This window comes from Beta vulgaris, chromosome 7 (genome assembly GCF_026745355.1).
Source record: "Beta vulgaris subsp. vulgaris cultivar EL10 chromosome 7, EL10.2, whole genome shotgun sequence".
Taxonomy (NCBI): Eukaryota; Viridiplantae; Streptophyta; class Magnoliopsida; order Caryophyllales; family Amaranthaceae; genus Beta; species Beta vulgaris.
Window position 1 is genome coordinate 53,225,918 of NC_079208.1, and position 15,659 is coordinate 53,241,576.

Sequence of the window (15,659 nt, forward strand, 5' to 3'; positions counted from 1 at the left end):
AAATTTCATTTGATAGATATATAGAGAAATTCTGAATTTGTCTACAATTAACAAATTACAACTATTTTATTCAAAGCTAAAACTATATTATTAATCAAACAAACTTGTAAAAAAAGTTGTAGATCTAACAACAAAACTATAATTCATACAAGTCACTATTATGTTGAGGTAGTTCAATGAAGGAAGATTGGCCAATCCCTTATATTTCAACATAAAGTAGTGGTACTTAGGGCCTGTTCTCCCCAGCTTATTTTCAGTTTAGTTCAGTTCAATTCAGTTCATATCAGTTCAGTTCAGCTCTTGACAATACTTTTACTCTCACATATCACTATTCATTTCAGTTCAATTCAGTTCAGTTCAATTCAGTTCAGTTCAGTTCAGATCAGATCAGTTCAGTTCAATTCAGTTCAGATCAGTTTAGTTCAATTCAATTCAGTCCAGCTATTTTAAGCCGAAGAGAACAGGCCCTTAGGCAGTTTTTTCAACCTAAAACATTTAATTAGGCAGTGTTTTTCAATAATTTTTTTATTAGATAAATTTTGACAAATTACCTCTTACAACGGCACAAGATTACAATAGTAATTGGAGTTTGAAGACCGTGAAAGTATTGTGTCAGACCGTCTGACACAATACATTTGGTCGGACGACCACTCCCGTTCGTAACCTGTATTATGCAACCATACCTATATTCAAGAAAGTTGTGAGAGATGAAGGTGCGAAATAGAAAAATGCAGAAAACTCAAATTATATTGAATTCAAGCTTATGAAGCACAGCAGCAGCACTTTAAGAGAGAGAAGGGATACCGTATTGAGGATAGAAGTTAAAAGATAGAAATACAAAAGATACAGGAGAGAAGAGAATATGTTATATTAGATGAGAATAACATAAACAGAAGGAAACTCAACAAGAAGAAAACGAACAATCCTCAATATACCGCACAAGCGAGGAAACTCAACACGAAGAAAACCTACAATATCAATCCAAGATACTTTGAAGGTGCTAGGAAGTGAACACTAACCACATTTTTTGTCTGAACATGAGTATGGAGTATCAGCTAAGAGGAATGAAGAAGAAGGAAAAAATGAGAGAAAGTAGAGGTTAGTGTTTTGTTTTCTTTTCAGTTGGACTTTGTTTACTTTCAGTTGGACTTTCTTTTCTTTCAGTTAGACTTTCTTTTCTTTCAGTTAGACTTTGTTTTCTTTCAGGTGGACTTTCTTTTCTTTCAGTTAGACTTTCTTTTCTTTCAGTTGGACTTTCTTTTCTTTCAGTTGGACCAACTGAAAGAAATAATGGACCAACTGAAAGAAATAATAGACTAACTGAAACAAAATGAAGACTACCTGAAGAAAAATGTAGACTACCTGAAAAAGAATAAAGACCAACTGAAACCCAAGTAAGTCTAACTGAAGCACAAAAACCCACTGAAAAACAAAAAAGACTAACTGAAAACAAAATGAAGACTACCTGAAAAAAAATTGGAACCACCTGAAAAAAAATGAAGACTACCTGAAAAAAAATTGAAACCACCTGAAAGTCGTCCGACCAAGATTATGGTCGGACGAGTCCGACACAATACGTTCTCTTGGAGACCCTACATCTTATCAACGACATATATGGTGGAAATATCTGATAAATGAGTTATATACGCAAAAACAAAATATAACAAAACAAGGTTCAAAAAATTCCAAAATTAAAATTAATTTCCAGGGCTTCTTTTGGTTCCCAATTTGGTAAAGAAAGCCCATCTTGCAAATTTGAAGAATGGTAGCCCAAATGTGATTGAAAAAATGGTCCAGACTATAGAAAACCTTGATGGGATAGGACCCGAGCTTTGTCTTTGTATTTTCTTGGAGACAATATGAACTAATTCTCCTCTATGACTATGAGATAGACAGCTCTCTGGTCCATCTTTCACCATGTACTACATTCTTCTTCTTTTTGTTCTCTCTTTATATGTGGTGCATATATTTTATATTTTGGTTCCTATTATCTAAATTCGGCACTTAATAATTAATAAGTACTTCATTCGTTTATTTGTAGTTGCAATACTTTAGTCTTTGTGATATTCATATGCTAGTCGTGACTATACTTTTATGGTTAATATGTTAGCCAAATAGTAGTATGTTAGATGTCGGTGATGTTTTGTATTAGTGTAATTATACATTGGGTAATGTGAAAATCAAAACGTTGCAATCAAAACATCCACCAACTTACATTGTTTCTTTTTTTTAGCGAATCCATATGAAAACCTCCTTTTCTTTTGTTCAATTATCATTCACATGTTTATGCCTATCGTCGTAGAAGCTATTTCTAGGAAGGATTATAACTTTTGGATATCTAATCAATTATTCTCGAACCAAAGAACCCTAATACAAACAAAGGAAATAGTTTTCTTTATGGGTAAAGAAAGAGGGAGGGGGGAGGGGGACCGAATAACATTAGGGATTAAATTGTATAAAGTGTAAAAAAAATTTATGATTCTTAACAAAATTTACAATATCTTTGTATTAAAAAAATACAATATCTTTAACCATGTATCAAAGAAGCTACTCTACTTTAGAAGTGTATGCATTCTTGACAAATCTGTTCTAATACCATGACAAATACATCATTGAGCTTGCACATACAGGCCCACACTGAAGAAGAGAATAACCACACACAAGCCCGCAATAGGTTACATCCTAAAACCAATTGACAAAAGAAGGAGTAATTCATTAAGCTTATATGTTAATCATTCTCTCTCTTTTTCGTCAATGTGAGACAAGCTCACATGTGAATTAACACATTAACATTTTTCTTCTAATTTGTAATTTTTTTTAGAGATGAAAAGGGTCAAACTAAGAGCATGAAACAAAAACGAAGAAGGTATGATACCTTAACCGGTAATTTGTTACACCGCATCACCAACACAATAACTACACTGAATATTAGGGCAAATCACCATCCGTTGAGAAGAAGAGATTTTTCATGAAGCATTTTTTGTCTTGTTGCTCAAACAAAGAAAGGAAAGATTTCCACTATCTGAGAAAGGTTTAGAAGTAACATTAGATGATTCCTCAAAAAAAAAAACATTAGATATGAAATGGTTATAGGGTAACATTAGAAGGAAAAAAAAATGTAGGAAATGGAGATTAAGGGTGCGTTCTATTCAACTTATTAGCCCTAAACTTATTGGACCTTATCTGAACTGAACTTATTGGAACTTATTAAACCTGATTGGACCTAATTCAACTTATTGGATATGATTGAACCTTATTGGAACTTATTGGATCTTATTGGAACTTATTGAAACTTATTAGACCTTATTGGCCCTAATTGAAACTTATTAGACCTTATTGGACTTGATTGAAACTTATTAGACCTTATTGAACCTGATTGAAACTTATTTGACCTTATTTGACAAAAATATTGACCATGAATAACATAAATATTACCACTAACGTAAATACTACCCCTCAAAATTTTTTATGGAGTAATAATTATTATAATTTGTCCTTTAAAAAATAATGATTATTAAATATCTCTTATGATAATTAATTTAACAAAAAAAAATTACTATTTATATATTTGTCTATACATAACTTTCACCACTAATATATCTAATAGTATTGTTTTGATTTTATAAAACACTACTAGAAATTATGAATAATAATAATTAATAACATTCTAATAGTCTTGTCATTGGGGTACTTTAACAATTGAAATTCTAATAATAACATAATCAGCTAATAGTGATATGAAATTATGAATAACAAAATAATGGATCATAATACAAATGTTTATTGAACATTGACTATTTGGACCTTATTAGACCTGATTGGAACTTATTGGACCTTATTAGACCTGATTGGAACTTATTGCACCTGATTGGAACTTATTGGACCTTATTAGACCTTATTGGAACTTATTGCCCTTATTAGACCTTATTGCAACTTATCTGAACTTATTGGACCTGAAACTTAATTTTTTAAGTTGAGCAGAACGCACCCTAAGTATCATCATGAACAATTAAAGTTCTTAAATAATTCGTTTTGATGTAAAGCTTAATGTAAATATCTCTAGAGATATGGAAAGTAACATTTATAAATAAATTTTTAATTTGAAAGAAATAAATAATAGAAGACGTTGTCAACAAAGTATTATTCATCATATTCATAATTGGTATAAAATAAGAGTAGAAAATATCAAGGGTGATTTTTAGATATTTATATTATCATGATTATTAAAATATGACAATTTAATTAAGATGGTTTTAGACTAAGATCATTTTAAGATCTAAAGCAATTCCAAAACATTGAATTTAATTTACATTTTATTTAGGCAACAAATGTGAGAAATTTGTCGAAGATGACTAGAGGTGTAAATGAGACGAGACAACTAGCGAGCTACTTAATAACAACTCGTCAAAGCTCGAATCGAGCTCAAGATGTTGATGAGTCGAGTTGATCAACTCGATACTTAACTCGAAAACTCATAAGAAGCTCAAATACCCAATAATCTATAGCAAAATACATAAGATTCGACTCATTTTCTAACTTATGATTGCTTTTAACTCGAGACACTTGTATGCTACTTGAGATATACTCAGTCAAAATTCGACTTTGTCCAATCCCGACTCGATCAAAACCCAACTCGAGCGAGCTCGATTCAGTTCCAGCTCGACTCAAAATGCTAACACAAATTCTTATATGTGGCCGGCCACACTTATATTGTGGGTGACCTACATATAATGCCCGCGATGTTTTACAACCAAAAAAGCCCACATAACCCATATTTTCTCTCTCCTCTTTTCCTCTTTCTTCCTCTTTCCTCCTTTCCTCTTTGAATTTTTGAGTTTGAGAATGATGAATTTCGTGACCCACATTTTCTCTCTCCTCAATTCCTCTCTCTTCCTCCTTTCTAAATCCTCCATTCCAGAACAATAATCCCTAGGAAAAAAATCACTCGAACAAAAAAACAACAAAATCAGCAAGAATCATAGCAAAAGTCACAACGATCAGGCTCAAAGTGACGAAATTCACAAGAACATGCATTCACGAAGTAGAAGTACCAAAACATTTCATCTGAAAGAAAGACTCGTCCATTCATGGAACTCTCGCGAACCATATCTTTAACTATTCATTAGCGAAAGCTGAAAATAGCGATAAAATCGTGAAATTCGTGCTCCTTACCTAATGGAGTTGATGTTTTTTTTTTCAATCGATTTTGTGGTTTTGAAGTGCTTTTCAATCTTTGAATTGGTTTTTGTAATATCCCCAAGTTTTAATATTATTTAATTAATAACTAATCGTAATTAATCAACTAAAAACGATCCAAATTTAGTAATTAAAAATTTCTAAGTTAATTTCTAAGTTATTTTGTTTGGTAATTTTTGGTTAATGAAGCTCATAAATTAAGTTACTAAATTTAGCATCAATCTTGTAAATGATGTAGGACTTAAGGTTAAAAAATTCTGATGGACCCAATGCCCAAATCCTTTGAGGCCCAAACAAAACAAAACAAAAAAAAAAAAAAAAAAAAGCCTAGTACTTTTCTTCTCCAAAAATCAGAAAACACAAAGGAAAGCAATAACTTCATCTTCTTCCTCCTCCATACGTGGAAGGACAAGAATGGAGATTTCTCAACAAGTCAAAAACTATCTTAGTAAATTTAATTGAGCTTTAACTCTCTCAACCACCCTTAATCCACTGGTTTTCTCAAAACCCCTGAATTTAGCCACTTGTTTTCTTAAATGGTTTTGGTAATTTAAAATTCTGAAATTCATCTACTGAGATGGAAGTTTCTCTATAAATAGGGAGGAATGGTTGAGTTTTACAATCAAAAATCAACAACAATAATCCAGAAATTTACATCAATTAAAAAGAATTTGGAAACAAAGTTTGAATTTTTCTTTCACTTCTCTATTTTCCCTCCGTTCGACCACCGCGCACCACCACCTGAATCCCTCCCTGTCGCCTGCCGCCACCGACATACGGATGCCCACTTCCGACCTTTCCCCCGCCGCGTAACCCAGTCGCGCCACCAACCCCCCCAGTCCCCTCTCCCCTCTCGCGCACTCTGTCGTCACCTTCGAATTCCTCCACGAACATTCTCTCTCCTCCTTTCTTCGCCCACTCCTCTGGTTTGTGCGTTGCTCGCTGCTGTTGCTCGTATTTTCCGCCGCCGCCGAAGCTCCGAGGAAACCGCCGACCGTTCGCGCTGCGCCACACCACCGCGATCTGCTGTTTGGTTTAGCCGGAGCTCCGAGCTCCCTTGTCTGCTGTTCGTCCCTGCTCCAAGAGAGCAGAGGTACTTCACCCTCTCTCCTTTTATTCTTCGGTTATTTCACCAAATACCCCCGACAAATCAAAAAATTCACAATATACCCTCAATGTTTCAGAAATGCACCGTATACCCTTGAGTTTTCGAAAACGTGCACCAGATACCCTTTTGCCTAACTGCCGTTAACCCACAGTTAGCTTTATTTACAATTTTGCCATCATCAACCCTAATCCTAATTAAACCTAACCTAAGCTAACCCTAATCCTACCCCTAAACCCTCCCCCTTACCCTAACCCTACCCCTTGGCAGCCCCCACCCCCCCTCCCCTCCACCACCCCAGCCTCAACCCCTCCCTCTCCCCCACCGTCGATGTTTGGCCGGCCTCCCCACCCACCGCACCGACGGTGCGCGTGCCGGCCACCCCCTCCCCTCCCTGCGCGTCTGTTCGCCACCCCTCACCCTCCCTTTCGAACACAAAACCCCCACCACTCCCCTCCCTTCCCCCGCCGCAGCCCCCACCCCCTCCCCTCCCTCTGTGCAACCTCCACCCTCCCCTCCCTCTACCGCAACCCCACCCTCTCCTCCTCTGCCGCAACCCCACCCCTCCCCTCTCTGTTTTCGTCGCGTAACTCCCACCCCTCCCCCTCCCTCGCCGCAACCCCCACCTCTCCCCTCTCTGTTTTCATTGCGCAAATCCCCCGTTTGTTTTGTCGCGGAAACCCCCCTGCTCGAAATCACCACGCACCACGCACTTCTGTTCGCCGGAGCTGCGCGTCGCACTCGCTTTCTCTCTCCTCTGTTCGTGGTTGAAATCTGATTAGGGTCGGACGCGAAGGGGTGGTCGACGATGCGTCGGTGGGGGTGGGGAGGCCGACAAAAGTAGCCGCGGTGGGGGTGGGGGAGGCCGGCACACACATCGGCGGTGGGGGAGGGGGAGGGAGTGCGGCTGGGGTGGGGGTTGGGCCTGGGGGTGGAGGGGTGGTGGGCTGGGTAGGTTAGGGTTTGGGTGAGGGTTTAGGTTTAAGGGTTAGATTAGGGTTAGGGTTAGATTAGAATTAGGGTTTAGGATTAATAATGGCAAAATCGTAAATAAAGCTAACGGAGAAATAACGGACGTTAAAAAAAGGGTATTTGGTGCGCAAAAATGAAATGTCAGGGGTATATGGTGAATTGTTGAAACATTGAGGGTATATTGTGAAATTTTTGATTTGTCAGGGGTATTTGGTGAAATAACCGTTTATTCTTCTCTCTAAAAATATGGTTTAAAATGTTATAAGGCAAGCCTAATTACTACCATTTACTAATTAACCTAAGTGGGCCTAAAATCTGATTTACCTTAACTAAACCAACTTGATTCATTGGTTGCTTGTTTATTTATTGGACTTAAGTGGACTGTTTTGTGGGCTTAATTAAATCACTTGTGTAAATTAAACCTTCAAATAGTTATGTTAATATTTATGTTAAGGGTTAATTAAAAATGTTATGTTAAACTAATTACTTTCTAGATCTTATAACCTGAATTCTTTATTGAATACTAGTAACACTTAGTTTACAAAATGAGTTGATATTTAGTTCATTAGTGGTTATTAGAATAATAATAACAATTCATGGGAAATTAGGCAAGGAATGTTGTAGTAAGGTATTTTCCTTATATAGTCACTCATAATTCCAATTTGTAACTCCTTTAAATGATTATGCAACTATTAATTTATAAGCTTAAAATATAGTAATACGACTAAAGGATTAGTAATACTTTTAATTTGATTTCTAAATAATATCTATGGAACTAAGTATAAAGATTTTTGGATAAGCTAGTATAACTTCAACGTATTACATAACCGCGAAATAAGTTAGATTATATAACTTACATAAATAATATTGTAAATTAAGAATCATACTTAAAGAGCACTTATATTAATGTTTCTATTAACTTCTAACTTATAAAAATACTCGTTTTGAAACTTAAAAGAACTCGTTCCTCGGAGCTCAGTAAGGACGATATCAAGGACATAAGAAGAGGATTATTTTATTATTCTGCATCAAGGTAACAACTACTGCTGGTACCCGCAATTCCTTTGAAATGCGTTTTTATAATATGCTACTGAAATGATGATTTATGAACATGTGTTTTTGAGTTGCGGGAATATTATTACATGTTTTGATTACGTATCCTGAGATTTATACAATTTTAAAAGACTGAAAGATACTGAGTTACAGAGGTATACTGATCACTGAAAATGATATTGTTTATGAAATATTGATGGAAGTTACTGTATTACACTGATCACTGTTAAAATAAAAGAAACGTAACATGATAAAGTAAAGTGGAAGAACTGGTTGGTTGTACCTACTGACTGACTGAAGGTCGTGCACGTACCGTACTGTTTACTGGGGCACTGGCCCGATACTGTTTACTGGGGCACTGGCCCACTACTGTTTACTGGTGTAGGGCAATGCCCGGGGCCAAGGCCCTTGCACAGTGGTGCATACACATACTGGGAGACGTCCCAGCACTGACTGACGTACATCAACCAGAGTAAAAACTGATGAAATGGAATCATGGACTATTAAAGTGAATTGAATGAATTTTGTTTTCGTAAATGTTTGAATTATTCTTTCCCCCTGTTTTGTAAATAAAATGAGTTGAAATGAGTTTACGTTGCTAGGGTAGTTTGTTACTGAGCCTCGGCTCATAACGTTTTGTATTTATGTTTTAGGTACTGCTGGGGACGATGGTACTGCGTAGTGGCAAGGATTACCACCTTATTAAATCATCTAGTATTAGTGCTACTAACTTGTAAGGTTAACTTAACTAGAATGTAAGACCATATGCTTTGATATGAGTTATCGTTGTTATGTCAAGTAAACGTTAACGTTGTCTACTTTATTATAATATAAGATGTCTAAGTTATCACTATTATATCTCTTAATGTTTAAATAGTTTTATGATTGTGGCCTTGCACCTTCCTAACCGAAGGTGCCGCAGTAATGCCTTGACTAAATAGGTATTCCGCTGCTAATTAGATTATCTTAAATGGTGAATTAGTAGTCGGGGCGTTACAGTTTTGGAGTTACAGCTATTGAAGCTTTAATTTTGTGCTCATGAGTTGTTTGTGAATGAAGATGTATCCCTTGGTTCATGGTTTATAGGTCTTAATGTGGAGCATATTGATGACCATAACATGTGTTGGGGAACTCTGTTGCATACTTTTTTGAGCATCAATGGACCTCTGATGCAATAAATTGATAAAGTAAAATTGACAGTATGATGATTTAATAATATAATGGAAGCACCAAGTAAGTGTTGTCCCAGTGGTGATGGGGACTGGCTTTGGTAGGACGGACCCGTGTTCGAATCCCCGCAACACCCTTGGGAGAGGAATGCAACCTAACCACCCCGAACTTTGCCTCGATCCGGATGTAGCCCGAAGGGTGAACCGGGTGCAAACACCAAAAAAAATAAAAATATAATGGAAGCTCTTGTATGCGATTTTGTTTATGTGTTGGTGGTTTTTGTGTCAAGGGAATGGTGTAGACGTGTAGTGTTGGTTAAGGGAATGGTGTGGTGTAGTTTAAGCTTTAAAATTTGTTGAATGTTGATTAGTTATTAATGGAGAAGAGTTGAGAATACAATAAATAACCCATTAAATCAAATGAGTAACCCTTTTTGTTTATATAAGTAATCTATTTTGTTTATAATTAAAAGTAACCCCTTTTTATTGTAACTAGTGAGTGTCCCGAGAAATGCTCCGGATTGTTTCTTTTCGTAATTTTTTGTCTTGTTAGGAAAAAATTGACGTCATAATTTGAAGAATACAAGAAATTGGAGTAAGAGTTTATGTCTACAATATCTACTATCATTATCATTAATGTGTTAGGTATCCAACTACTTGTGTAGTTTTTTAATGAGATATAATTACAAGACCTTATTATATTTTATTTTTAAATATTAAACAATGATGTTATGTTGGATCAATGGTTAAGCTTTCACTTTCTATTTCAAAGGTCAAGTGTTTGATACTTTCTAACCACACAACATATTTTTTTGAGTTGAGGGGTTTGACATGAAAATAGAGTATTTGCATTAGAACCTTAGAGGAGAGTGCCACATCGCACATAGACATTCTTATGAACGCCTTTTAATATATTAGTATAGATATATAGATGTGTAATCCTAAAATATTATATGTAACCTACTTTATCTTATCAATAGCTTTATTTATTCATATCATTAACCTCAATTGTTTATACTAATAACCTCATTTATTCATATCAATATCTCCAATTATTCACACAAGTAACTCTCATTTTTTAATACAAGTAAGCCCAATTATTCATAAATGTAACCTCATTTATTCATATGAGTAACTTCATTTGTTCATAACAGTAACCTCAATTAATCATACGACGACTCTATATAATCATACGAGTAACCCCATTTGTTAACAAAAGTAACCCAATTACTTAATACTAGTAACCTCATTCTTTCATAAGAGTAACCTCATTTAATAATATGATAACTCTAATTAATCGTATGAGTAAACCCAATTGTTTACAAAAGTATTTAACCCCCATTTATTCATACGACTAACCTCAATTGTTCACAATAGTAATATCCTTTATTCATATTAGTAACCCCAATTTTTCACACAACTAACTCATATTTATTAATACAAGTAACATCATTTGTTCATAATGAGTAACCCTATTTATTCATACCAGTAACCCTATATAATCATGAGTAACTTAGTTTTGTTCACATAAGTAAATTATTTTTTTTTATAAGAGTTACCCTTCTATTATTACGCGTAACCTTAAAATATCATATGAGTAAATCCATTTATTTTTTATAGTAACCTCATTTACTTTTTGGAATAACCTTGTTTAATTTTATGAGTAACCTATTTTAATTATTTGAGTAACTTAATTTAATTTTATGAGTAACTTCATTTATTCATATCAATAACCTCATCTATTCATGATGAGTAACCCCAAATATTTACAAAAATAACCATCATTTATCAATACGAGTAATCTCATTTATCAATATTATATGAGTAACCCCAATTGTTCACAAAAGTAACCCCATTTCTTCATACAAGTAACCGTACTTAAGTATATGACAATCCTATTAAATCATGAGTAATCCTATTAGATCACAAGTAACCCTAATTATTCATACAAGTAACCGTACTTAAGTATATGGCAATCCTATTAAATCATGAGTAATCCTATTAGATCACAAGTAACCCTAATTATTCACAAAAGTAATTTCATTGTTTCATATAAGTAACCTCATTCATTCATAAGAATACTCTGACTAGATTTCCCTTTTAGTATAAAAATAACATTTATCTATAGTAGTGACACGCTTTTATTGTTAATAGTAACCATATACTCATACAAGTAACTTTATTTGCTTATAAAAGTAAGTTTATTTGTTCATAAACGTTTGTGTACAATGGTCAACTATAAAATGTCATATCTCACATCACACCTAATCTCTTTGGAAAATTTAAGTTTGAGATAAAAATTTAGCTCGATATATTTCCAACGCCTGGTCAAACGCTCGATTACGATAAGAAACCAGTGAAATATAACTTTTTGAAAATGAACTGGCTAACTGACTAGTGCGCTTGCCCGGCCACATCTATATTTGTAGATTTGGTCAGCCGCCACACGCTAGACGAGCTGAAACGCTAAATAGTCTAGTCAAACTAACTCAAACTCTAACTCAAACTCGACTTGTATCATTTACCGATTAAAGTTAACAACTTTAATGGTCCAAATTAGTAAAATGTGAGTGGAGCGGGAAGGAACTAATTGGAGTAGAAGGACAAGAATATTGGGGTATCAGGGATTTTTTTTAAAAAAATAAAAGCTCAAAGATAAGCAAGCACAAGCTCCAAATTGGGAATTGCAGCCAAAAGAAATCGTCCTTTCCTTTATTTTCATTTGTTTCTATTATCTGCATTCTGCAATTAGTGTACAGGGTCTCCCTCTTGTCTTGTCCCATCAAATCAATCAGTTGTATGCTACCACCAGAATCAGCCTGGATATCCAGCCATTTATGTATGCCAATCACCATCGCAACTTTATAAATTGCACAAAAATAAATTGAAAGTTCACCAAGAAAATCTTAATGTTACTTCAACATTTTGTGTTATTTTATACAGTATATTTTAACGAATAATGATTTGTAGTTTGCCTACTCCAAGTAAGCAAATGATCCTAAAAGTATAATAAACGGTTTTTCACCAGGTACTTGTGTGATTTTTCAAAATTTATGAGGTATCCCTACATTTAAAAAAATGCACCAATTACCCTTACTATTTCAATAAAATTCACGAAATGCCCTTAATGACTAACGGTATTAAGTTTTCGTTAGTCATTAAGGCTAATTAACCCCTTAAGCTGTGCAGGGCACAATATCCAAATAACAAAACAGTTTAGTAGTGAGGGAATTCAAATAACTAATACATCTCAATTTTCTATAATTATATTGTTGGTCACAAGAATGAAAGTACTGTTTCACACTGTGTAGGGCACAATATCCAAATAACAAAACACTTGTAAGTAATAGGTCATACAAGACATAATATATCATAACAAGATAAAGTTCATAAGAAAATTGCTCAAGTCAAATGAAACACATGTTATATTGACCACTACTCGTTGATGAATGTTTCATTGCTTGCAGGTTCAATGTTTTGGGTTAGATGACTCAAAAGTAGCTATATTTCCGGATTGTCTTTAAATCTTCAATTTGTTTTATTGTATTTTGATGTAATGCATAGAGGTAATAATGATACGAGTCGAGTTCAAGCTAGCTCGACTCGACTCGTTCGCATTTCGAGTTGAGTTGAGTTGAGTCAAGCTCATTCGAGTTGAGTTTTGACCGAGTCGAGCTTTGACCGTGTAGATTTCGAGTAGGTGTCAAGTGTCTCACGTCACAAACAACAATAAGGTAGAAAAATGTTGAATCTAGGTAATATTGATGATTGGGTATTCGAGTTTCTCACGAGTTTTCGAGTCGAGTATCGAGTTTCTCAACTCGACTCACCAACATTTCGAGTCATTGCCACCCCTAGTAATAATGCATGTGAAAGTAAAGAAATGATTCACAATTTTTTTTGCAAAAGCAAACTTTTGGCTTTGACCTTTGAGGACATCTAATATAGTTGTGTCAAAGAATAAAAATCTATAAAATTTTTGTATTAGTTATAAATTACTATGACCATATGCAAATTGAGTGTGTATAATAATTTTAAGTTTTAAAATATATTTAATCCATTGGAATTTTAAACACCTACCTCCCCAAAACTTATTTAATCTATTGGAATGCTAAATATTGATCCAAAACATTTTAAAATTATCACGCGCCCATCAAAAAATTCCAACTTTACCCTTCCTTTGTTTTTTCCCCAAACCACCACCTCTTGCCATCACATCGATTGTTACAACCTCCAGTCCCACTTGAAATCAATTTTTTTACGAGGTGAGTGGTGGCGGGTGGCCGGAAGAGTAAATAGTGACAAGTGGTGGCGGATGGTGAAAAAATTTAGTAAAATAATAAATTAAAAGTGATCACGATGTAATTTTAAGAAATTTTAAAGCGATAATTAATACTCTATCTCTTTGTAGAAATGTCTAATAGGGTTGTGGGCTCCTGGCCTTCCCTGCCACCTGCTCGATGAATAGATACTACGTCCCAAATAAGGGAGGCAGTCAGAAAGCTTTTAAAATGACTGAAGAGGTAAAGAAAAACAAAAGGACACAAGCGGGATTCAGAAAAAACTTTGAATTCTGATGGGAGAGGTCGATATTGATCTCTTGATTTATCCTCCAACTTCTTTGTCTCAGTGTATGGATTTGACCAACAATAGATTTCCTCAGTTGGTACTAGATGCTACATAGATTTTTCCCCAACTTTATTTTTCATTTTTTGTTTTTAGAAAGAGTTCTCCTCTTGTTTTAGAGTATTTCTTGTTTTATAATACATACAATATTTGATTATTTATAATTTTTAAGATATCTCTTCAACTAATAATATTTTAAATTATTTGTTGATAAATATCATTGTTAAAAGTTGATAAAGAAAAATATAAATCAAAATAAATCAAATATTTAAAATCTTACATAGTCAAAAAAAAAATCCTATTAGTAAAAAACTTATGATCAAAATTTACAAACTTTGACCCAAAAAATCAAAATTTGTATGTGTTTTTTTTCAAAAGGGAGGAATTGTATGTAGAATTCTTGACAAGAGTAGCTTAAATCTATGAATATAAAAAAGCATAAAAAGTTATAAGTTTTTTGACAAAGTACTTCATTCATTTGTACATCATGTCGATTTTTCACACTATTTGGATATTATCAAATTTAACTATATTTAATTACTATTTTGTAAATATGAATATCATTATCTTAATTATTGTTAGGTTGATCTTAATATATATTTTCAAAATTTAATAATATACAATAATACAAACTTTTGTCCGTTCTCTCATAATAATAAAAATTTTTGATTATTTTTTTTAATACAAACTTTTGATCAAAATTCCTCCAGTAGGACAATACCGGTTATTAACTTGTTCTAAAAGGTAACAAGTTGATGTGGTTCAGGTGGGTGGGTGGTTGGTTGGGGAGGAGGGAGAAAGAAGAAAGATCATTTTGTAATTTTTTTTGACTTGTTTTACAGGTTACAAGTCAACTTGACCTACTGGAGGAATTTGTGATGTAAAGTTTATATTATTAAAAATAATAAAAAGTTTGAATTATTGCGAGAGAACAGACAAAAATTTGTATTATTATAGTTAAAAAATCCTAAAATATATTATAGAACAAAATTGTACATCGACATCAAGTGGGTCCAACCAATATGATGCCTTTATTAAAAAACAGAGAAAATATATGACGAAGTTACAAAAGGTTGCGAGACCTTGTGCATCCTAAAGAAGTTGGAAAGCAATGCCCCATTAATAATCTTAGATTTGTTCAAAGTGCCGGTTGGCATAGAGTAAAAAATACGTCTTTGAAATTCTAAATCAAAAAAAATAAAATTCAAGCAAACAATTAAAGACAAATACAAAAGAAAGAGTGATTTCAGATCTTGTGTAACATATTTTGAATACCATCTATGTGTCACTAGTTTTTATTGACGGATTATGGTGTTATATTGTAATTAAAATAAAAATTGATGGACTACAATGATATTATTAACCAATAAAATGAAGTTTGCTCACAAATGATACCCAAAAATACAGTGGGACATAAGATTTTGATTTAAAGGATAGGAGTTAGCTCAAGTGGATAGAGCGTTCCCCCTTGACCCTTGAGATTAGGGGTTCGATCCTTATTCCCAGCATTATGCTAGGATATTTCCTTAGCGTACTAT